Source organism: Pleurodeles waltl, chromosome 7, assembly GCF_031143425.1.
Source record: "Pleurodeles waltl isolate 20211129_DDA chromosome 7, aPleWal1.hap1.20221129, whole genome shotgun sequence".
NCBI classification, from domain to species: Eukaryota; Metazoa; Chordata; class Amphibia; order Caudata; family Salamandridae; genus Pleurodeles; species Pleurodeles waltl.
This window is the reverse complement of record NC_090446.1, coordinates 1549348391-1549371839: the sequence shown is the minus strand read 5'-3', so window position 1 is coordinate 1549371839 and position 23449 is coordinate 1549348391.

Below are 23449 nucleotides of genomic sequence, written 5' to 3'. Positions count from 1 at the left end.
TAAGCTACCATTATCTATCAACCTAAGCTGCTAGACACCCTATACACTAATAAGGGATAACTGGGCCTGGTGCAAGGTGCAAGTACCCCTTGGTACTCACTACAAGCCAGTCCAGCCTCCTACAGTCACCCATCATGTATAGACATGTATATGCTAGGTGTGAGATGCCCTTTTGTATGCAGGCTTTCCATGTACTTCCTCTGAGACTTTCAATGATCTATGTGGTGAAATGAGCTGTTACAACTACAGTAAAAGTAATTTCCAATTGACCCATTGTGCTATCCCACCCAATGCATTTCCTATGGTAAATAGTTGCCCTTTCTCTTCACAGCTGCAAACATTAGTGCCGCACAGAGGCATGAATTTCAGAGGCAGGCCATGAGGTACCGACACATCCTGCAGGTGCAGTCAGGGTTCCGACGGATGGCCCGAAAATACCAGGCGGATCGGGCCTCCGGAGCATGGTGGGCCTCAACACAGGGTGGCCCAACGTTGCCCACTACAGCCACCACCACCACAACCACCAGTTCTCACCAAGTTGCCTCTGCAGCACGACCAGGACCCAGCAATATAAGAGCTGCAGGACAGTCCAGTGGGCTACAATCAACTCCCACACAGAGCACCTCTGCCGGCACAAAGACAGCAGCAGCACCTCCAATTGACCCTGCGGCATTCCAGGCTTTAGACCGCAAAATGGACAAGTTCCTTAGGAAGGTGGACAAGCTGAGCCAGGATGTGGCCTACATAAAGAAGCGGGTCAGGTCCATCAGGCGGACCCTACGGAGGGCCAACCTCTAGGACTTATATGCACTGATTGTGGTCTATTTTAATTTATCCCTCCCTCCTCTTTCCTTTTTATCATGATAGGTGGGTTTTGGGGATTAGTGTTAGGTTAGTATAGGTTGTTAGCTTAGTTAGTGTTAGGGAGGAGGGTGGGGGGTCCTCATTCTTTCTACTTTTCATTATTGAGTGTGTGGGTGGGGGTCAATGTTGGGGTTCCTGTCTGTTTAGAAAAAAAGAAAAAAAAAAATATATAAAAAAAAAATACAAAAAAATATATGATTGTTTAGGATAGTATAGTATGTGTGTAGGTAAGTATGCGTTGTCCTGCATGTGTCCTGTCTCATAATGGTGGGTACAGTGACATCAGCCTAAACTTCTCATCATAAAAATTACTAATGCAGCTGACATTATGGCTGCACCTCCTCCGCCTATTGCCTTGACTACATATGTCAGTGTATGTGATAACAATCACAACCCTCAATATCTGCGATTTGTAATGGGATTTGCTAGTATAGAACTCATGTGCCATAACCGAGTGTGTACACTAGGTTCAAAACAAAGTTTCAAATGGTCACAAGTATGTGTAACATACTGGTTGCTACAGTCCTAGGTACCCTATTCCCAAACACATGGCTGACTTTGAGGGGGGGGTGGGAAGAACATCCAACAATCCCATAATCAATGCACACCCAGGAGTGTATAGAAAGCTCAACATGTTTTTGCCTCCACACACACACCACCAGTGAAGGGCGATCAACAAATCGGAGTCAGCTAAACCTTGTCCTATCCAAGGTCCACACATGTCAAAATGTACTGACTTAGGCCAACATCACATACTACCAGTGAGGCATATTTTTCTACAGACACAGAGGAGCAAGAACACCCATGATCATGAGTAGCATGTACACCTAGGCCGTTGCACTCTAGTCCCACACACTTCTAGTACAACTTGTGGAAGTACATGCCCCCGGAAGATCCAACCTACAGTGTACTCAGTCCATTGTTAACTAGGGAAGCAGCAGACTTCAGACAAGCCATTTGCAGAAGCTATCTGGGAGAATGTCAGTCTGAAATGCAGACTCAGTCCGAGACAAGTCCCAGAGCAACTCTTACATTAACTAGTGTATACCACATGACTCACCCCATTCCCCATAGCGGGCCCTACTGGAATGGCCTACAGACCCAAAATCAGACAAATGGATAAGCATAGGTCAACTCAAAATGAAGTGATAACTGAAATCCCAATAATGGAACATTACTAATGAATGGGCAGCGCATCAAACCTTGAAATCTGTTGAACACACAGTAGTCCATCATGCATCACTAGCAAACATTAAAAATACCACACATGCAAAACTCACTGTAGGTGTCGGGGTCCTCAAAATGAGCCACCTCTCCCACTGTGTACGGTGAAGGTCCAGCTGCAAAGCATGGAAGGAAGAAAATACTCAGAATCCGTGCACTGATGAACAATTGCAAATACAAAGACAATGTGAGAATATGACATGAGTAATGAAACCCTTTCACACATGCTCATACTGCATGGAATTATTCATGCGCAACATTTACATCGGATGAGTCTCCAGCTACAGTTACACACCCTACTACACACATGCATTGGCCCGGACAGCCATGTGGTGGCAAAGATGCACCTCCATTAGTATGCACCAACAATATAGGTGTGCATTCATCTCATCATGTGCATCCAAGAGAGACATCCATAAGCTGGTTACTTGAGGACTGCATGACCTGTCAAACAGCCTATGTGGTCATGACACATTTGTGACAGTTAGGTACATGGTACAGAGGGCCAGGTACTTTGGCAATACCTCATGTTGTTACAGTTTCATACATTGATGTGTCCAAACAATAGTGATTGGCACCAAACATAGATGTTTGTACCCTAGTCCATACCTTTGGACTGCAATCCCTATTCTGATTTGGGCACAAGTGTCAATAAATACCAGTCTAAAATGTTAGCTGAGGGCACCTGAGTCCTTAACAAATATGGTTCATGCTCAGATCAGGCATGTCACAATTAGATGAGAAGGAGCACATTTATCACGACAAGGCATGGCACTTCCAAGAACATTTTCCCTACACACCAACCAGACACACATGTGACATATGTGTGGACAACATTGCTAACTTCAATTGACGTGAAGGCAGCACTCATTTTCAGCATCATGTAGGGCTTACAAATGTCAGTCTAGCTATGGCGTCTACATATGTAGGTATGATGTTTCAACATCCATTTTTCACTGGCTATTGTGACCTGTAGAGTCCTAATTGCGTCATTAATGTGTCGCTTGTCTGACACAAAGGCGGCACTACATTACATTCTGCTACAGGCAACCGGTATGTGTAGAAAACATGAGCTACCTGACTGCTAGCATTTGTCTTCCTTCACATTGTGCATCAATTACCCAGTAGGTTTCCCTAGCATTACACACAGTCAGCTACTTATCTGGCAGATTGGGTAACAATCATCACATGTCACCACACAGCTTTAAATTGTGCACATGTAATTGATCTGTACTCACCAACATGGCCACCAATCCTGATTCCCAGGTGGTCCAGCAGATCTTGCTCCCTGGATATCAGATCAGCCCAGCGGTGCTTCAATTGATGGTCATTCCTTTGGCTACCATATAGACGGACCAAGTGATGGAGCACCTTCCCCCACCGGACTTTACGGGCCTCCATGTGATACCCCTGTATCACCCTACCCCCAGCCTCCAGCATGAGTGGGAGGAAATGGCAAACAAGCCATATAAACCCCCCCAATTCCTCCTCACCCATCCTGGAAAGCCGTGGCCTACCAGACATGTCAGCACTGACAAAGGGGAAATAGTTGTAGAAAAAGGAAAAGGGGGAAATGGGGAAAGGTAGAGTGGTGAAATACAAAGAAAACTTAAGAAGAAGAGCCCAACTATCCCCTATATTACAGTACACACAACAGACAATAAATAAAACACTGGACTTGACAAAATAATACAACACGGACTCAGACAGTATTCAACAACAAGACAATGATGACAAAAGCACAATTGAGATGGTACACTGGACACAAAAGCACTAATACACAGGACAACACTTTGCACACAGCTACACAGTCTAGAATAATCTGAGACTGCAAAGTCAAAGTGAAAGTACACCCACTGTACAGATTCTGTAAACAGGATATCCTATTACATCACTTCCTGCATAAAATGGCTGCCGTTTTTTTTCCGCTATGCGTAATTTTTTCACGCATACAGCTTGTGTATCATATTTTTTGATGCATAGGAGTGCAAATAATGCAGAGTCAAAATAAATTTCATCATTGGTCGAATATATTTGTTTCAGGCATATTCTACAGTTCTAGAGTTGAAAATTAAGCCGCTGGAAAATATGATATCTAAATATGAAAACTATTTTTGACTCTGCATTATCTGCACTCCTGTGCATCAAAAATTATGACACACAAGCTGTATGCGTGGAAATATGACGCATAATGGGAAAAAATGGAGGCCATGTTCTGCAGGATGTTATGATATCTATTTTTTAAATTAATTTTTGACTCTGCATTATCTGCACTCCTGTGCGTCAAAAATTATGACGCACAAGCTGTATGCGTGGAAATATGACACATTATGACAAATATGTCTTTCATTTGTCAAATTGAGAAATGAATTTTGTCATGACCAAACGGTGCTAAGTGATACACATTTGGGGTTAGCTATAGCAAATGTCCCTTATAGGATGTATAGAAGGTATTCACAGTGCAATGGTAATGATTGGCCAGAATGGATATTACTCATAATTGTACACATATGTAGGTAATTGCTGATTGCTATTTTCAAAATATGAATGGGATACCAGGATGTATTCCTTATCAAAAATGTGTCCACATTTATCAAGCTAATCAAAATTATATAAAGGCCAATTAGGTAGTGCAATTGTCACCTAAACTTTTTTGGGGGTAACCATGTCCTAGTTACGAGTTAATGTATCTAAAATGTGTTTTACTTTTGACATGTAGGGCACACATGCGCCTTATGCATGTGTGTGCTTCACATGTGCATAAATAATGTACATTTGGGGGGCAGCAGAGGTGGACTTAGGCCCCCAGCACCCTAGGGTTTGCTCTTCCAGACTTGCAAATTTATCCAAGGGTTTCCCAAATTCAGTAATGCTAAACCTTCAGCAGCAGGCCCATGGAAGCAAATAGCGTATGATTCACTGTTTGCTATTCTGTAATCCCATTTGCCCATTTTACGTTTGCCCTATTGATTCTTTGGAGAATTCTGACATACCATTTTGCATTGATTTTTTTGCAAAATCTCAACGTTCCTTATGTCATGATAGCAAATAGGTTGTTGATGTATGTGGCCCTTTATGCATTACCTGGTTTAGTGGCATGTTTCATTCTTCCTGCTAGGTTACAACTGGGACACTACTGTGATCGGCTGCTTGCAAACATTTTGTTAATTGGATGGTACATGTACATGTGTGTGGTCCAATATTGATCCAGTATCAACTGTCAGGGTGTATGTTGTCACTGTAATGTCCAGGTCTCCTCATGAGTTAGTGGCAGCTAATTTTGTTTCTATTGGGCATCGTTTGTAGCTAAATTTGAGAAAAGCCATTGAGGACATGGTCACCTACACATGGATGGTCCCACCCTGTCACTGAAGACGTGTAATGAGACTTTCAACTGGGCAACCTTGGTGTGCTGAGTGAGAGAATGTCTCAGGTGTCTGGATCCAGCATGTGTCATTGCAACATTTGTACTCCAGTTGGCCTCTGTGGATGGTAATGTATCAGGAAACATCATAGCCTCTGTGCAGAAGTAAATGGCTGGTATTCAGCACACACAACTCATCTTTATCATTTGAACAATGTTACTCAGCGTGTGAACAGTCAGGGTCCTCATATGTGTTGACTTTTCATGGACATTATCTGAGGTTGCTGGTTCGGATGGAGGCCACTTACACCATCAAATGCTATGGTCCAGGTCCACTGTCACACTTTGTAGTTTAGGCATTAATGAGGGCCAGACAACGGAAGGGACAAGATTTAGCTATTCAAGGACACTGTCACAAATCTGATACAAATAACAGCCAGATGATGCAATACTATGTATTTGAGTATACATTGATGAGGCTAATGACAAATTAGTGTCTGAGGTACAAGAGGTTTTGGACAGCACGTGAGGTCCATAGGTGGACCCCAGGTATCTTTAGAGTGACCCACGGACAGGTGCCAGTCAGGCTGACAGGATGCTGGGTCAATCAGGAGCAAGTTCTTTCAGTAATTACATGATCAGTGTTATGACTAGGACTGGTCAGAGGGAGCAGTAGACAGTTGACATGTCACACTGTGTATGTCCTGTGTTGTTTTGAAGGTGACACATGAACCCTGATAAAGTGTTCTACGTAACATTAGTAGCAATGCTTAATGATATAATAGCTCAAATTCCAACATGTATGCAGTAGGAGGCATCAGCAGGGACGGGGCATGTACATTTGGGTGGTGTGCATGGAGGGGATCACTGGTGTGGCCTCCATCAGTGTCTCACTAGTCCTGTCAGATGAGATTTGCTGAAAATTAGCCTACAGTACCTTTCACAGAAGAATCAATCTACAGGTGATTCCAGGCCTTAAAAACTCCAAGCCAGTGTATTATATGAGCTGAGTTCCATGCAGTGAGATGGTACTATGACAATGGTAGGCATAGGAAAGGGTGTGGCACACTGGATGACTCTTGTGAGTGCGTGTGTGTAGATGAGGGAATCTCAGTGTACACAAATCAGCATTCCAGGGACCTCTTCAGACAGGTGGGGTGTGACCAGCCGCAAGTGTGTGTAATGTTTTTAGAAAAGGGCTGACGTGTAGATGGGATGTGATGTGCTGGATGCTTGTCATAGGTGTAGCACTTGTGCTGTGTTTGTTCTGCTTATGTGTAACTCTAGTGACAGATGGTCATTGCAAAGATAGTAAGTAGTTGGAATTACTGTTGCCAAGAGTCTAGTACTACATTCCTGTTCCTGAAGCATTAGCATGTGAACTGCCTGATGTAGGAGGCCTGTTTTCCCCTAGTTGAGTGATGGTGTTTTAGTTGTGTGCCATCTGCTGCGATGATCCATGTTTACTACATGTATGTGTGTCATATGTGTGGTCCTCAGCTATTGCCCTTCAAAGGTGAACTGTACAGGATGTCTGTCATTTACATTGTGTGTGTATGTGACCATTGTATGGTGGCCATTACATTTGTGGTGTAATTTTTTGTGTCATGATTGTTATATCATTATTGCTCCATGAGACGACATTCTTCTTCAGATATTTCAAGCTAAAGGTGGGCAGAAATGAATAGTCCAAACCATAATGTGGTGTTTGTTATCAGTGTTTATTTACAATAGTGCATTAGGTGGTGATGGTGATAATTATGCAAAGAAATGATTTACAATGTGTTGGCGCCTACGCACTCCAGCAGCCGTGTTTGGTTGTTCCCCCTCCTGTTGCAGGCCAGCATCCTCCTCTTCTTCGTCTTCAGGCATGTATGGGTCTGGTTCGAGGAGGGGAATGTTCCTTTTTACATAAATGTTGTGCAATATTGCACATGTGAGTATGATCCTACAGACCATCTCGGGGGAATATAGTAGGCTACCACCAGTGATGTCGAGGCAGCGGAACCTTGACTTGAGGATCCCAAATGTCCGCTCGACAATGCTGCGTGTCCTCTTATGGGCGTCGTTGTATGCCCGCTCTGCAGAAGTACTCGGATTCCCAAATGGTGTCATTAGCCATGGCTGGATGCCATACCCCTGATCAGCTGAAAGACAAAAACAGAATGGGATCATGTTGATGTAGCTGGCACTATTGAAAAGACCTTTAATGGCAGTAGTTGTCTTGTGTTGTCTGTGACTCTCTTGTGTACTAATGTGACATCCTATACTTGTAGGATGTACCATCTGCATTGTGTTGTTTCCTTGGCTGAGAGAGTGTTTGTCTGCTAACCGTTTGTCAGCAGTATGTTTTGAGATTTTCAGTACAGTGTGCCCTCCCTAGCATTGTGACTTGTGATACAGGCGTCCGTGTGTCTTCACTGAGGGTGAGATGATAGTTCCATGCACAGGTAAAATTGAAAGTGTTGTTAACACGTTCATATCAAAGTACCCTGTACATCCCATACCTTGAAACTTATGCAATGTATTAATGTAAAGGTCACTGGGACACTTACAATTTGCAAGGTGACATTTCGGCAACCACACTCATTAATGTCTTCACATTAGGCTGTACAGTAATTTCCCATGTGTGACAGGTTCAATGGTGAGTTAAGAAACATGGCTAGTGATGTCAGGACCTCAGTGTGTTCCTGTCTAGATGTTGCTGTTGTGGTGTATGTGTTGTGTGTCCTAGAGGGTTGCTGTGCAGTGTGTAAATAAGTAGGTTTTTGTACTTACCAACAAGTAGCCCATTGCCATACCGTCCATCCTGGAAGTGTTGGTTGATGGTGCAGTGACGGAAGATGAATGAGTCATGTACACTCCCAGGATATTTAGCCACGATGTTGGTGATCAATCCCTGGTGATCGACTATGGCCTACACGTTGATTGAATGTGTGTGCTTCCTGTTGTGGTAGAGGTGTTCAGTTGCAGCAGGTGGCAAAAGGCGTACATGTGTGCAGTCGATTGCACCAAGGACGTGTGGGAAGCCACTGATTGCGTAGAACCCCTGTTTAGTTTCCTGCTGCTTCTGCAGTGTGTTAGGGAAGCAGATGTGGCGGGGTGTCAGGCGAATGATGGCATCCAGTACTTTTGGCAGAAATGCGGAGAATGATGGTTGTGATATTCCGCCAACCAGGGCACCAGTTGTTTGAAATGAGCCACTTGCCAGCAGGTGAAGTACGGCAAGCAGCTTTGTTTCTGTTGGTATGGTGCGGGGTGTCACCAAAGTGGGGGCCAACTGCTGTTCAATGTTGCGCAGCAGCTGCTGGATGGCCTGCCAGTTCAACCGGTACCTCTGGATGATGTCATGTTCCCTGAGGCCCTGAAGGGTTGTTCTTGGGCGGAATATCCTCTCCTGCCTTCTGCTCTGCCTTTGGGGTCCCTGCTGGTGTTGTTGTAGCTGCTGTTGTTGCTGCTGGGCTCTGCGTCTACGTGCACGCTGGATAAGAATCACCTCCATGTCTCCCTGTTGCTGCTCTGCTGCTCTGCTGTGTGTTCTGTGTGTTCTGATTAAATACAGGTGTGTTTGCCCCATTTTAACGCCTGCCCTGACCCAGGCGTTAAATTTTGACGCACATCGGGCTGTGCGTAATTTTTTTGCTCCGCCTCCCGGCCGAGAGTCATTTTTGTCCGGAAGCATAAATACGACGCACGGCCGTTTGCGTCGTTTTTTGGACGGGAACCCCTACCGTGCATATCATTAACGCAGGGCGGGTTGCCGCATCCAAGAAATGACGCACACGGCGGAATTTTGTCGTCCGTGGGCTCGGGCGTCAGAGTTTAAATATGGGGCAACGTTTGCACTGATTGTGCGTCAACTTTTTTGATGCACAATCGGCGCAAACGGAGTATAAATATACCCCTGAGTGTTGGAAGGATGATAGGGGTAAGTGCACACCTACCACTAGCCATAGGCCTCCTACCCAATGTTAGGTCCAGTCAAGGACACAAAACATTAGCTCCTGGCTCAACCACAGGTAGATTGGCAAAGAGCGGGCAGGTTTAATTTAGCAGACAGGTATGTGAAGCAATTAAGTACCCCAATACAGTAAATAAGTAAGACACAACACACAATAAAAATCCCACACCAATTTATAACATTTGTATTTTTTTAAATGACACCAAAATCACAAAAATCCAATATTGGGAAACGGAGCCATGAATTTATAAATATTAAATAAAAAAATACACTTTCTAGTGCTTGAAAATTAATAGCGCCAACTGGGGACATCGGGTCACATTAGACCGAGACCAAATCCCAAATTGAGGCCACCCGCAATGGAGCCCTACTCAGATACACTGAGCGAAGGACTTGGTCAAAGTTTTACTTTCTGTCTTAGTTGTTTTTCTAGAGCTTTTTCTCTCATCGTTAGGCGAGGTTCCTCGTCAGCGATGCAACATCATCGGCTTGAGTTTCTGCTAAGCTCCGGTCAATTCCTGAAAGTATAGTTGATGGGGAAAAGCTCCTGAGATTCCTGAACATGAAATTCAGGCCAGGTAGTGGTCTAGCGGTAGCTTGATTTTCGTCGACGGGTCGGTCACCTTATGGAGCTTTTTCAAAAAAGTTCTCCAAACATCTTGAAACTTCTGGAACTTCTTCCTGAAGTTCGTCTTGAAGATTCAACATGTTCCAAACACAAATCTAAGGCTCTAGAAGCTCTTAGATGGTCCTTGGAAGTTGAGACCATAATTCCCACAATGCACCCGGTCAGATTTTTAACAGTCCACTGGACACACTCTAAGCTAGGGACGTTTGTGAGAGTTGGTGCAGGCAAGCTCTGTTAACCTGTTGCTTTCAAGGATTCCACCTCCTTAGTCCTTTATTAAGCAATGCAAAGTCGTTAGGGCTGTTGATCCAGTGTGCAACAGCCGCAATTCTTCACAGTGCAATCCTTTGGGTTGCAGACCAGGGTTCCAGCAGGGCAGTCCTTCTTCTCCTTGTGGTTTCAGGCAGCAGATCTGAGCCGCAATGCTGCTTCCAGATATGTATTCAATCACCTTGGGGAAAAAGCAGGGGGACACCCCTGTCCAATGAGATGCAGGGTGCCACCCAAAACCATGACAGTTTCCTCCAAAGTGTACCATTTCCTTGCCCTACAAAGCACTGCAGTTTAAAATCCAAGATGGATGATGTCCCTCCCAAAGAGCAATACCTGGCTAAAGCTACCTACTGCTGTGGCTCATTTCCATTAACACTCCCCCTCCAGGCCATCTGCAAACTCCGTTCCTGGGCCTGCTATCTGTCTGTGGCGTGCAGGGTGAGAGGGTAAGCCTGGTTGGCATTCCTTTCTGTCTTGTTCTCTTTGAAGCCCAGTTTGATTAACCCAGCCCCCTTCCTGGCTTGGCCCTGGAACTGCAGAACTCCCCCCATCAGATAACCTCTGCTCAGTGCAGGCCACGTATCACCTCACCAAACCAGCCTGGATAATCCTGTTCAGGCTAACCAGTCAGGAGAGGGCTCCACGGGCTTGAATCTGGCTTCCAGAAAAGAAAGTCCTATGACTTCCCTTATGTGTTAGTGATGATGCATTCAACAGTGGCAGGATGTTGGATTCATCTTTGCCAATCTTTTGAGTCCTTGAATTTAGCTCCTTCCTAGCAATATTTATGCAGATATGAAATATTCCAGTGGAAGATAAAATGGGCAGTTGTTTTTCTCACCAGGGCATATAAAACATATTTTACAATGTTTCTGCTTATAGGTACATGGCACCCCACTCCTGAGCCACCCAGGGGAGACCTTAGGGGTGACTTACATGTACAAATAAGGTAGATTACCACTGCGGAAGTACCTTTAATTCCAAAGTCGAATGTGCACACATTTTACTTTTTATAGAGAGTCTGCAAAGCAGGGCTACCTTTAAACATGACAACAGGCCCACAGCAGTGCACCATCCACTGCAGGAAATCTACTGGCCTCTAAACTTCCCTGCCCTATTGTGTACTAGGGATTTATAGGGAGCTTGAATCCCCCTTGCCCTATTGTATACGAGGGGCTTACAGGGTCTGTCATTGCCAATTGTAATTGTATCACATTACCATATCTCTTTGATCAGGGCACTGGCCCTGGGCCTGACTAGCAGAGTCCAGGGCACAGTCCTGGTCAGTTACCACCTGTATGAGTAAAAAAAACTGGGTGGGAATATGTTAAAATGATGACTTTATCACACTAAGAAAGACTTCCTTCATACCACTGAAATGTTTGTTCCCACACCTCATGAACGTAACTACCTCCTAATCGCTCAAATCTGCCTGCTGGAAAAGAAATGTTAAAATGGGCAGATTAAAAGCTTCATGTATTAACCATATTGCAGATGGAATTCCCACCACAGTAAAAGGTAACTTTTGTAACCTTTCGATATTAAGCCTGATATAAATTGCTTTTTTCTTAGCCATTTTCTGTTGTTTTTTGTGACCAATAAAATGCGTCAAATACCTCCTTCATAATATCCAACCCAACTGCATAATGGACCTAAGTTGACTCTGTCCATGATGTAAAAATTACATGTCGTTTTGAATGATTTCAATTGCAGATGACCCAATAGTGTTAAGGGTGTAAATGCAGTTGGACAGCGATTCGATATTTCTGCAAACTCTCCTGATCCATTTGTCTTAACTGGGCAGTGGCTTCCTTTTGGGAAAGGTTCCAAATTTCATTATATATTGCATATAACAAACACTTTCTGCATGGTTTTCTAGGACCTAACAAAGAATCTTGTAAATCTATATCTTCTGACAGGAGACTAAGGGATTCTTTAACAAATGTTAGTGTGGAAGATTTTGACTAGGCCCGGGTGGAGTTTGTGAAGTCTCGCTACACGAAACTTTGCAAGGTTGTAAAAAGCTCTGCTTCGCTGCGCGAAGTTCCGCGAGCGGGCGGAGTTTCAACACCGTGTCAGTTCATGTGATGTTTAATGTCACTGGCAACGTGAAGTACGTTCTCGCACTGGAAGTCTCACTTGAACGGCCCCACCCGGTTTGCCTGGGTGCGGCCATCTTGATTTTTGCTTCTGTTATGGTGCTGGGGCATACTTTAATCCCTTATCAATCTCTTTCATCCTACAGCTATAAAACTTATTTTCCCCTCTTTTTTGTTTATTATCTTACCTTTTCTATTGGTGTTTTTATATTTTATGTATTTTTCAATTTTTTTTGTGTCTTTTGTGACTTTTGGACTTTTTGAATTTTTTGCTTTAATTTCTTATTTTTTTCCTTCCTTACTTCTTTTTCATTTCTTCTATCTTCCCCCCAAGTGCCCAGCATCATGTCAGAGTAGGGGAGATACAGCTCCAGGCCCCTCCAATCCATCACCAGCAGCACCGCATAGGGGTGCAGCTCTGCACCCATTTTTCTGAGGTGGAGGTAGCAGCACTAATTTTTATGTGCAGCGCTACCTCCCCTACACCCTGGCAGCAGGCTGCAGGTTGAGGAGTGGGGAGGGAATCCGGGAGCGCTGGCAGCGCTGGGAGAGGGTGCGCTGGGCTGTGCCCCACAGCTCTGGGGTCCAGTGCACCCAACAACAGCTGACGCACCAGTGTGCCGACATCTTAGATTGGGAGACAGACCAGCCCGACCTACTACGCATGGAGGTTGCGGGGCTCAGTGAGTAAAAATCAATTGTTAGTTGTATTCTATGCTAATATTTGTTCCCAAAAGCAAGTATGCTGCTTACACACAGGTAAATTACCTTTATGTTACAAATATTATGTGATTGTCATCTACACAGGTGCTCGGCACTACCTAATCGTACCTGTTGTTGACGCCTGCTTGGGCTGATTATTTAAGAAGTAATGCAGAGACTCCTCCCATGTCCTGCCCTGTCACTAAGATAGTGATAGTTATTAGTATTAGCGAGTTAGAATGTTCTCTCACTTCTCTGTGCCTTTATTTTTGTAGCTTGTACAGTACAAAGCAATTTCCCAGTGATGTCTAGTATGCATCCATCCATCTATGCATTAAAAAATGCAGACTGAGTTGGCCCGTCGAAGGGGGTTGAGATTTAGAATGAGATGAGAACCAAAAATCATTCATTGCAATTTATTAGTAATTCCAAAATGCTGTTTATGAAATCTGGAATAGGGTTAGAAAATCTGGAATAGGATTGTCCACAATGCTAATACTATATCGGCTGTCAACACCAGAGCAGTACGCGCTCTATTGGCGACAAAAATGCAAAAACCCAGCACTCTCCAAACAAAGTAATTTATGCATTGTGCTGATAGGTTGTGGTTTAACCTTTTGCATTGCAGAGTTCAATCCTGAAAACTTATTTTTAATATGTTTACAAATACTGTTCCTTTGCAATGTATTGCTGCAGGTTTTCAGAGTGTGTTAGGGTGTGGCCCCTTTCCAGGGCCTTCCAGAGGCTTTCCCTGCAACATGCCTGCGCATGGTTCTGGGCTGGGCCAAGACTCTATAAAAGGGAGCCAACCCAACTCCCAGTGCTCACTATTCAGAGGTCCCGGTGCAGAGCAGCAGCTTCTTCCTGAGCTCCTGTCCCGGTGGCCTATTTGGATCTTCCAGTCTTCTGCCCTAATCCTTCATTGGTGATCATTTTTCCAGGCGGTAAGACGGTGGTTGGACTGTCCTGACACCGTTATTTAGAATTTTCATATTCTTGGTTTAAATTCTTAAATGAGTAACAGATTACTTGCGCGCTACCATTTCTTGACATTTATATGGTAGTTTACAAATAGGCAAGACGCGTGATTTATTTCATAAAGGTTTGACTTTTTTATTCATTTCACGCTACCATTTCTTGACATTCAGATGGTGGCTTAAGAATCGGCAAGATGCGCGATTAGTTTTATGGTGTTTAAACATTGTTGTCCATTGCGCGCTACTATTTCTTGACATTTACATGATGTTTTACGAATTGGCAAGACTCACAACTCGTTTCATGAGCATTTAACTTTGTTGTTCATTGCGCGCTACCATTTCTTGACATTTTACATGGTGGCTTAAGAATCGGCAATAGAAGCGCGATTCGTTTCATTGTACTTTGATCTTGTTATTTATTGTGAGTTGTTATTCCTTGACATTTACATCGTGTTTTACGAATCGGCAAGATGCTCGATTCGATTAATGATGATTTGACTTTGATATTCATTGCGTGCTACCATTTCTTGGTATTTTACATGGTAACACTTGAATTAGCAAGACGCACGATTCTCTCCTCGAGTTAAATTCATGTTGTTTATTGTATGCTACTATTCTAAGATATTTATGATGTAATATTCGAGTTGACAAGATATGTGATTTGTTTCCTGAATCCATATTGTGTTTTTCATGGTGCACAATCCTTTTATGGTGTTTACTATATATATATATATATAGCTGCAATATGCGCAATTTGTGTTGAAACATTTTAAGAGTACACAGAAGGCCAGAGTTTCTAGATGCAATATTGTATGGTCCTAGTATACATTCTCAAAACAGGATTTATATGACTGGTTTAAAATTTAGTCAGAATGTTTTTTCTGATTCTCATGTAAAGGAAAGTACTTGAATAAGAAAGTTTTCATTTAATTCATCTTGATTCCCCTACAGGTATCCGGCCATCTTGAAACTTAGTCATTTTAAACTTAACTCTTAGATTGTTCATGTTTTCAGAGTGACTAGGCTTAGAATCATTGTCTAGTATTGATTTCAGGAGATATAATTTTCATATTGTGTGTTCTAACCGTTTTCTTACTACAGGTCTCCTTCCCAGCTGTTCCCTTCCTAATCCCCTCTTCCCCTCTTGAACTCTCTCAGTCTCTGTGATTTATCTATCAGAGTCTTGGAGCTGTTCAGTGGTGGACGTGTTGGGAACGTACACAGACCTCGAGGATCTGGTGACTCTGACGTAGGCAATCTGATTTAGAAAAGTTCAATGTTACTACATTTGCCTTTTCTTGCCAAAAATATTTTTAGAGAGATTGGGTGAGAGGAAGCATGGGTGGTTGTAGGATAGATGAAAGGGTATGCAGGGGAAAGGTGCCTGCCTCTGTGGGTGAAAGGGTATGGGTGAACGGAATCCTCGGGTGGGTTGGTTCTTGGATGGGTAAATAGGTGAAAGGATGCATTGGTAGGTATTGGGTAATTGGATGTTGGTGAATGGTTTTTTGAGAGCTATGTGTATTTGGATGTTTTTAGATGATGAAGGACTGGATGAGAGAATGCAAAGCTTATATGGTGTTTATCAAAGCCAAGGGTGAAGAATAAGAGTACTAGAATGACACATTCGCAATGATGAACAGATAAATGCTTGGAATGAAGAAGCAAAGAACCTCTCTACTTTACTTGCTTTGAATGGTTTTTATCAAATGTTTGGTTCAAAGGATTGGATGGTATTTCAGAATATTCCCTTGACTCACAGTATTTTCTAAGCAAGGCAAGTAATATGTATCCCCGCAACCATTCACCATTGCCTCCGTCGCTATGGCCTTTCACCAGTGCCACCCATGATGACCTAACGGCTGCATGGTTCAATTCAGCAGAATCGGCACTTTAATGTTGACTGTGCAATGTGCATCTGCTTAAGTTAAGTTAATGTGTCACTTATTTTCAAAGTTTTCAATGCATGGCAATGCAAAAACAAGGTGGGTTTCCCTTCCCTCCCAGTGCCCACTCACTCAGTCGCTTCCTAGTACTTTAGTCCTCTAATCTTTCTTAAATTCTGTCCCAGCCTTCAAATCCATTCTTTGATTGCACACATTTTTCTAGCCAAGTGATATATTTAATTATGGCTTCCATAACGGATTTACATCTGTCCAATTTTTTTCCTTTCATCACTTGCCAACCAGAGTGACTCACTACTAGCCAAACCTTAGTCACATGATGATGATGATGATCAGTAAAGCATCTAATCTACCTATCGAGCTTCAATTAATTCAGCACAACAGGAGAGAGAAGAATACTTGTAATTTATAGTGCATAATGGCTGTGACTCTAATTTCATCATAATCAAATGGCCTGAGCAAATGCACTGTCACTGAGCCACTAAATACGTTTAAACAAGTCTTTTGCACAGAGCAATGTTTACACTTTGTCTTTTTTTATTTCTTGCTATAGCTACTCCTGCTGGTTCACCTTCAAGGCAGGAAACAGCAGCCCAGCTGTGGCAGCAGAAGCTGGAGACCATCAGGGCTGAATATCGGCTGCTGGTGGTCCTGGAGCAGGAGGCAGTGGCATCAGCTGTCAATCCCATGGGCCCCAGCCAGCCCCCAGCACCTCCAGCCTCTCAGTCTCAACACCGGTGCTCAGCCTGCTGGCAGCTGCCCGCCACCTTTCCATCACTGTTGCCCCCCCGACTGTATGTTTCAATACAGCATCCTGCAAAGGCTGGGGCGGATAGAAGACAGGCAGGCATGTATGGAGGGGCTCCTGAAACAGCTCCTGCTCCGCTGGCAGTGCCCTCTTCTGTCCCTTTTTATCTTTTGTTTTGGTGGGTGGGACTTGTTGTGGGTAGAGAGGGTGGGAATATGGGTTTTTGGGAATGGGACCATTGGACTTTTCTTTTATCATGAACAGTTGAGTATTTTTGGACATTGGTTGGGGACAGGGAGATTTATTTGGGGAGAGGGGTGGGCCAGTTGTGGGTGGAAGGGGTGGGCTTTATATTCTTGTTAGGGTTAGTAAATATTTTTTAAAGTTATTTATGCCTCAAATATTTTTTGTGATGTTTTAATTCTCACTGCGTAGTTTTTCCTAGGAACCAGCCTCTCTGGTGAGAAGTCTCTTTTGGATGATGAATTTACAGAGAAGGGTGTAGATAGGGGCTGGCTTCTCTGCTAAGACCTCTCTCTTGTATGATGGCTATACATGGAATGACCTCTTCCTCAACCTGCCGCCTGAGGTGACATGGGTGTGTAGTAGTGTGCAGGGAGTAGATTCTTCGTTGACACGTATACCCAAGTTGAGAACCAGGTCTAATAGGGTATCAGGAGGGATTGGGCTCTCTGCTCCAACGTCTCCCCAGGGTGACATGTGTTTCTTTCATTGAATCTAGGTTTTTTTTTAAACGTAAAGTAATATTGTATTTCCAAGTTAAACATACTATGGTGCGGGGAGGAGGGACCTTGCCTACACACATGCCTACCAAGGACTTTGCATGATGGCACACGGGAAGAGCCTCCACAGTCTGTGGAAACCTCACCACTCGTTGATATGTGAGTGTGGTTGGGTGTGATGAAGGATTCGTTTTTCCACCTATAGCCTTCCCCTGAATGATCGGTGTATTTAGTACAGTGTCAATAAGTGGTGGCCTCTTGTACAATGTGAGCCCTATGAAATGAGTGCACACAGTGCAATGTAGGAGGAACTCTCTTCTTACCCGGTGCTCACTCTTAGAAAACAGCCGCGCATTGCAGACTCTGCGGAGGGACTGCCTCGAGCCGTAAGGGTTTTTTGTCGGACTATGGATATATGGGAAGAGGTTAACTTCTCTGCTCTCTGGTTTCTTGCCCACTACTGAGGACTTTCCCAGTTGTTCTAGGCTCTCAACCAGTGTTATAGACCTGAGCAGCTCACAAAGAACTGTAACAAAGGACACAGCCTTTACCAATTGGTGTAGTCCGAGGCAGAACATCTGTAAATCCATTAAAGATCACACTGTAGTATGGGAGAGTGTTCTCAGTCCAAAAAGGAGATACAGAAGCACACACATTGGACTATGGTACCTGAAGTCTTTATTATCTACTATACGCTGTGAGCCACTTTATTCTGTTCAGTGGCGCTTCCTACATCCTGTTATAGTTCATGGTCTACTGGAATAGGCTGTAACAGCCATTAAAGGCCTGATCCAGTGTTAAAGGTCTGCCCTCAAGGGACAATTCCAGCTACAGTGGCTCTAAACGTATGATAACATCCGCCTGAGGGCAAAATTAGTAAAACAAATGCTTCCGAGCTGAGGGCATTGCAAGCATATTGGCTCTAAAGCCTTTGCTGACAATATGTGCAGGTCATGGCTAGTATCCGCTGACCATTCCCAGCTTTGCGCTTCTCCAGTACGCTGATGAATGTATGTGGTAGAGCGTGGAGAGATAGTGACGTCTGCACTAACACCTATCCATAGTGTCATGATTGCTTGTAGTATAGTTTAGTTTGCCACCTCTGTCTGTCCAATCACGGACAGTGGCCCCTTCAGGAGCAGCAGTTTAGTGGTGGAGATGCGTCACTGGTGCCTGACTCGGCCCCCACCCTCCTGACGGGGCTGAGGTGTCCGTCAGGATGCTGAAGTCTCTGCAGCTTTACTGGGGTTTCCAAGACGCTGCATGCGATTTACAGAAGCACCAATAACATTCATGAAGTACACAGGGATGTTGACTAATTTACCCCAAAACACACAGCATTAGCATATTATGAAATCTCAAATCGAGTTCCACACTTACTAACGGCACCTCAGCGCGCCTTTAGCCACAAGCACATATTCACTTATTTCTACCCACAATAGCGCCTACTTCTTCCCTCGCCACACAAGGCGGGCAAAGAGACGGCGGTTCCCCAATAAATGTCACTACTATGCAAATCCTTTTCAAGTTCACAGTGAATACTTTGAACATGTTTTCCCTTTGGCTGCGCCGTTTATTTAACAAAAATGTAGTATATTAGACTCATTAACACCTGCGATTTAAACGCAGTGTCGCTAAAAGGCTTGGCTCTCTTGAGAGGACTAACAAGGAGCCCTGACACCTCTTCCTGTGGGACGGAGACAGCCCTGCTGAGACACGGCTTGGTAAGCATAGATATGCCTGCGTGGCGAGAAGCCTTTCCACAGAAGCCAGCCTCTTGTCTCTCTTGAGCAGGGTTAACAAGGAGCCCTGACACCTCTTCCTGTGGGACGGAGACAGCCCTGCTGAGACACGGCTTGGTAAGCATAGATATGCCTGCGTGGCGAGAAGCCTTTCCACAGAAGCCAGCCTCTTGTCTCTCTTGAGCAGGGTTAACAAGGAACCCTGACACCTCTTCCTGTGGGACGGAGACAGCCCTGCTGAGACACGGCTTGGTAAGCATAGATATGCCTGCGTGGCGAGAAGCCTTTCCACAGAAGCCAGCCTCTTGTCTCTCTTGAGCAGGGTTAACAAGGAGCCCTGGCAGCTCTTCCTGCAGGACACCGGCAGCCCTGGTGAGTAACCAAAGATAGAGTGGCAAGACGCCTTTCCTCATGGAGCTCAGCGTTCTTTTTACACCAGGGTATTTACTGGCTTCCTTCATGCTTTGGGGCTGTTTCTGGTCTCCTCTGCCGTGCATTCTCGTCCCAGCAGGGACATTCATTCTTTTAGCATTATTTCACTTTCTGCTTCTTTCACAACTTTTATCAGAAGCTGCGTCCTTTAGGTATGATTCATTCTGTCCCCACATATTTCATTTTCTTTCTTTTTAGGTTGTCAGGAAATTTAAATCCCGCTGACCGCCGTGCCGACGGCCGCCAACATACGTGTCTGCGGTGGAAATCCGCAACGGGTATTATGACCCACACTGAGAACCCCGCCAATATACAGACACCCACACAAGTCCGCCAGCCCAAAGGTCAGTGATAAATTGGTGGTACCAAAACCCACACCGTCACGCCAGCAGGAATACGCCCACAGTATCATAACCCACGAATCAACGTGGCGGTCTTTCAACCGCGGTAAACCATTGGCTTTTGTCAACATCAGGACAGTGCACCGTAAATGCAAAAACCCCAGTCCTTATGCAGAGGCATATTTCATGCATTATCTTTCTATGCTGTATGTTAACCTTTGCATTGCAGAGCTTTTACCTTGAAAAGTCATTAATGCTGTTTGTAATTCATTGTTCATTTGCAAGGCTTGTTTGCAGGAATCCAGGGTGTGGTCCTTTATTCTAAGACTTTCTAGAAGCCTTTCTTGCAGCATGGTTGGGTGTGTCGCTTGTGGGCGGGGCTTGGCTCTATACAAGGGAGCCAGCCCAGCTCCACTTGTAGGAGGCCGGCCTGGCTTGTAGTGGGTACCAAGGGGTACTTACACTCTGTACCAGGACCAGGTATCCCTTAGTAGTGTAGAGGGTGTCTAGCAGCTTAGGCTGATAGAAGGTAGCTATAGCAGAGAAGTTTAGGCTGAACTAGGAGACATGCAAAGCTCCTACTATACCACTGGTGTCATATCCACAATATCATAAGAAAACACAATACACAGATATACTAAAAAAATAAAGGTACTTTATTTTTATGACAATATGCCAAAAGTATCTCAGTGAGTACCCTCAGTATGAGGATGCCAAATATACACAAGATATATGTACACAATACCAAAAATATGCAGTAATAGCAATAGAAAGCAATGCAAGCAATGTACAGTCACAATAGATTGCAATGAGAGCACATAGGTATAGGGGCAACACAAACCATATACTCCAAAAGTGGAATGCGAACCACGAATGGACCCCAAACCTATGTGAGCTTGTAGAGGGTCGCTGGGGCTGTAAGAAAACAGTGAGTGTTAGAAAAATAGCCCACCCCAAGACCCTGTAAGGTAGGTGTAAAGTGCACCTACAACCCCCAGAGAGCACAAAAGTCGTGATAGGGGGATTCTGCAAGGAAAACCAACACCAGCAATGCAACAACAGTGGATTTCCGGACCTGAGTACCTGTAAGACAAGGGGACCGCTTGACTCTTGCCGACTTCCTCATTGGGCCAACACAGGGCAGGAGCCATTTAAATTCTGCGTAGCGCTCCCGCCACTCGTGACGCGCTTGACTCTTGCCGACTTCCTCATTAGGCCAACACAGGGCAGGAGCCCTTTAAATTCTGCGTAGCGCTCCTGCCACTCGGGATGCGCGCGGGCGGTGCCCGGGCAAAGCCCGGGCCAAGGGCGGGCCCGTCCTGCACCCATCGGCGGCTGGCAGAGGCGGGGCTGGGCCACCCCCCTGACATTTACCATCCAAGTAGGCCTCATTGGACTTGCTATTACCAATACTGTGCCCCCGTAAGCTGCTCTACTAAAGTTGACACTTTGTAGATCAATCTTGCACTAACATCCATTCCAGATGGGCATAAGGAAAGCAATAGAGGCTGGGGCAGGGGTTGTGCTAAAAGCCAAGGGAAAAAGACACAAGCATGCAGCTGGCAACTGCTTTATGGACAGAATCGACTCTCTCCTGGGTGAATGTAATGGAATATTAACTAGCCCCCAGGGAAATAATTCTATTGATACTGGGGGGGGAGCCCTCACCAACCTACAGGAAGGATGGTCCTAAGAAAATCGCTGAGATTTTTGTGAAACGTGGGCAACAAGACACAGCCACTACAGGGCAGGGAGAGAGCAGGAATGTTATCACCCACACTGCTCCACCTCTAGTGGAAGAGCTACCTCTGGGCTCTAACGATTTCATCCAGTGCAATAACCGCTTTAATCCTTTAATCAACACCCCAGAATCACACGATGACATCGACCCAGACACCCGGGCGGATGGGCCAGCAGCCACAAACACGCATTTAACTCACATAAACCCACAGCATATTCAATGCATACAAGATCTAAAAAAGGAAGTCATAGAACTCAAGCTTATGGTCAACTCCTTAATTGCGATAGTAAAACAGTTAACTTTTGCAAATAACACGGCCACCATGAACCTCACCCAAAACCCAACCCTACCAGGCATCACAACAAATCTGCTCAATCTCTCAGCACCCAGCTATGTCGGCCCCCTCCCAGTCGGTGATAAGACCATGAACTTATACCAGACTCCCTTTCTCCACAATTTAGGCATAGGAAATTCAGGTAATATAGTTCTAATGGTTAACGTTCCCAAGTTAAACACATCGACACATAAGGAAGGGGCAGACTCTATTAAAAACAAGGCAATCCATTGGATTCGCCATGTTAGAGGCTGTCGCTCCATAATACGCGAGGACATAATTAATGTAGCACGATGGCCAGACCCGGGAACACATTTTGACATTTTAAAACTGACACTCAAGGACGGGATCATGGTAAACAATCTGGTGGCCCTAGATGCAAGAAGAAGCCCACCAGCATACTCACGCATCCAGTTTAAATACCCCAGGCCACCTACGTACTACGGGGACTGCCCGAGCTACCGCCCAGCAGAAAATGTATCTACTCTTGGCGAAAATGATTGACTCTCAGCTTCATCTAAAATCTATGCTGGTAAACCATGCAACCTTCTAACATCTATCACTCCCAGGTCTGCCTTAAACCCCACCATTGTCTGTCCATGTATTCTCTCCCCTATCCATGACACTCCCACTAAGACCACTGTCAGTCTATTGTGCAAACATGACAATGATGCATCTTTCATCTTGCGGGCGTATTGTCCACCAAACCAAGAGCTGATGGATAGGCCTGCAAGCACCTCCCGCACCAGGACTAGGTCAGTTCCAACTGAGGAACATCACCAATCACCTCAGGCCCCACGGGAAAACATTGGTATTGACCCACATCTTCCCACTCAACCACACCCGCCAAATCAACCTCTGACAGCCAACCATGCAAACACCAGGCATCTAGACAGGATAGCTCAACCACTCACTGAAGTACGACGTGTCTCATGGAACGTGGCAGGTTTGAAATCTATTCTCCCCCTTCCATCCTTCTCCTCCTTTATTGATGAACATGACATATGTCTTTTCCAAGAGACATGGTCACTCAACCCACTTTTTCAAACAGGCTATTCAAACTTCCACATCCCCGCTGTGGCCAGTATGAGAGGCAGGCCCTCAGGGGGCCTGACCATCTGGATTAAAACATCACTTAGCTGCCATATATCACAGCTACCTACCGATTCTCCCGACCTGTTAGGCCTTCGTCTATCTTTTGGGCCTGACTCTGTGGTGAACATGTTTAACATCTACACTCGGGGGGTCAGGGGGGGTCAAGTCTCCAAAACCCTCTGCGCCCTGGCAGCCCTTTTACAAAACTATCCCTGCCATCATAAAATCATTGTGGCAGGGGACTTCAATGTCACATTCGAACCCCTTGACTGGGATG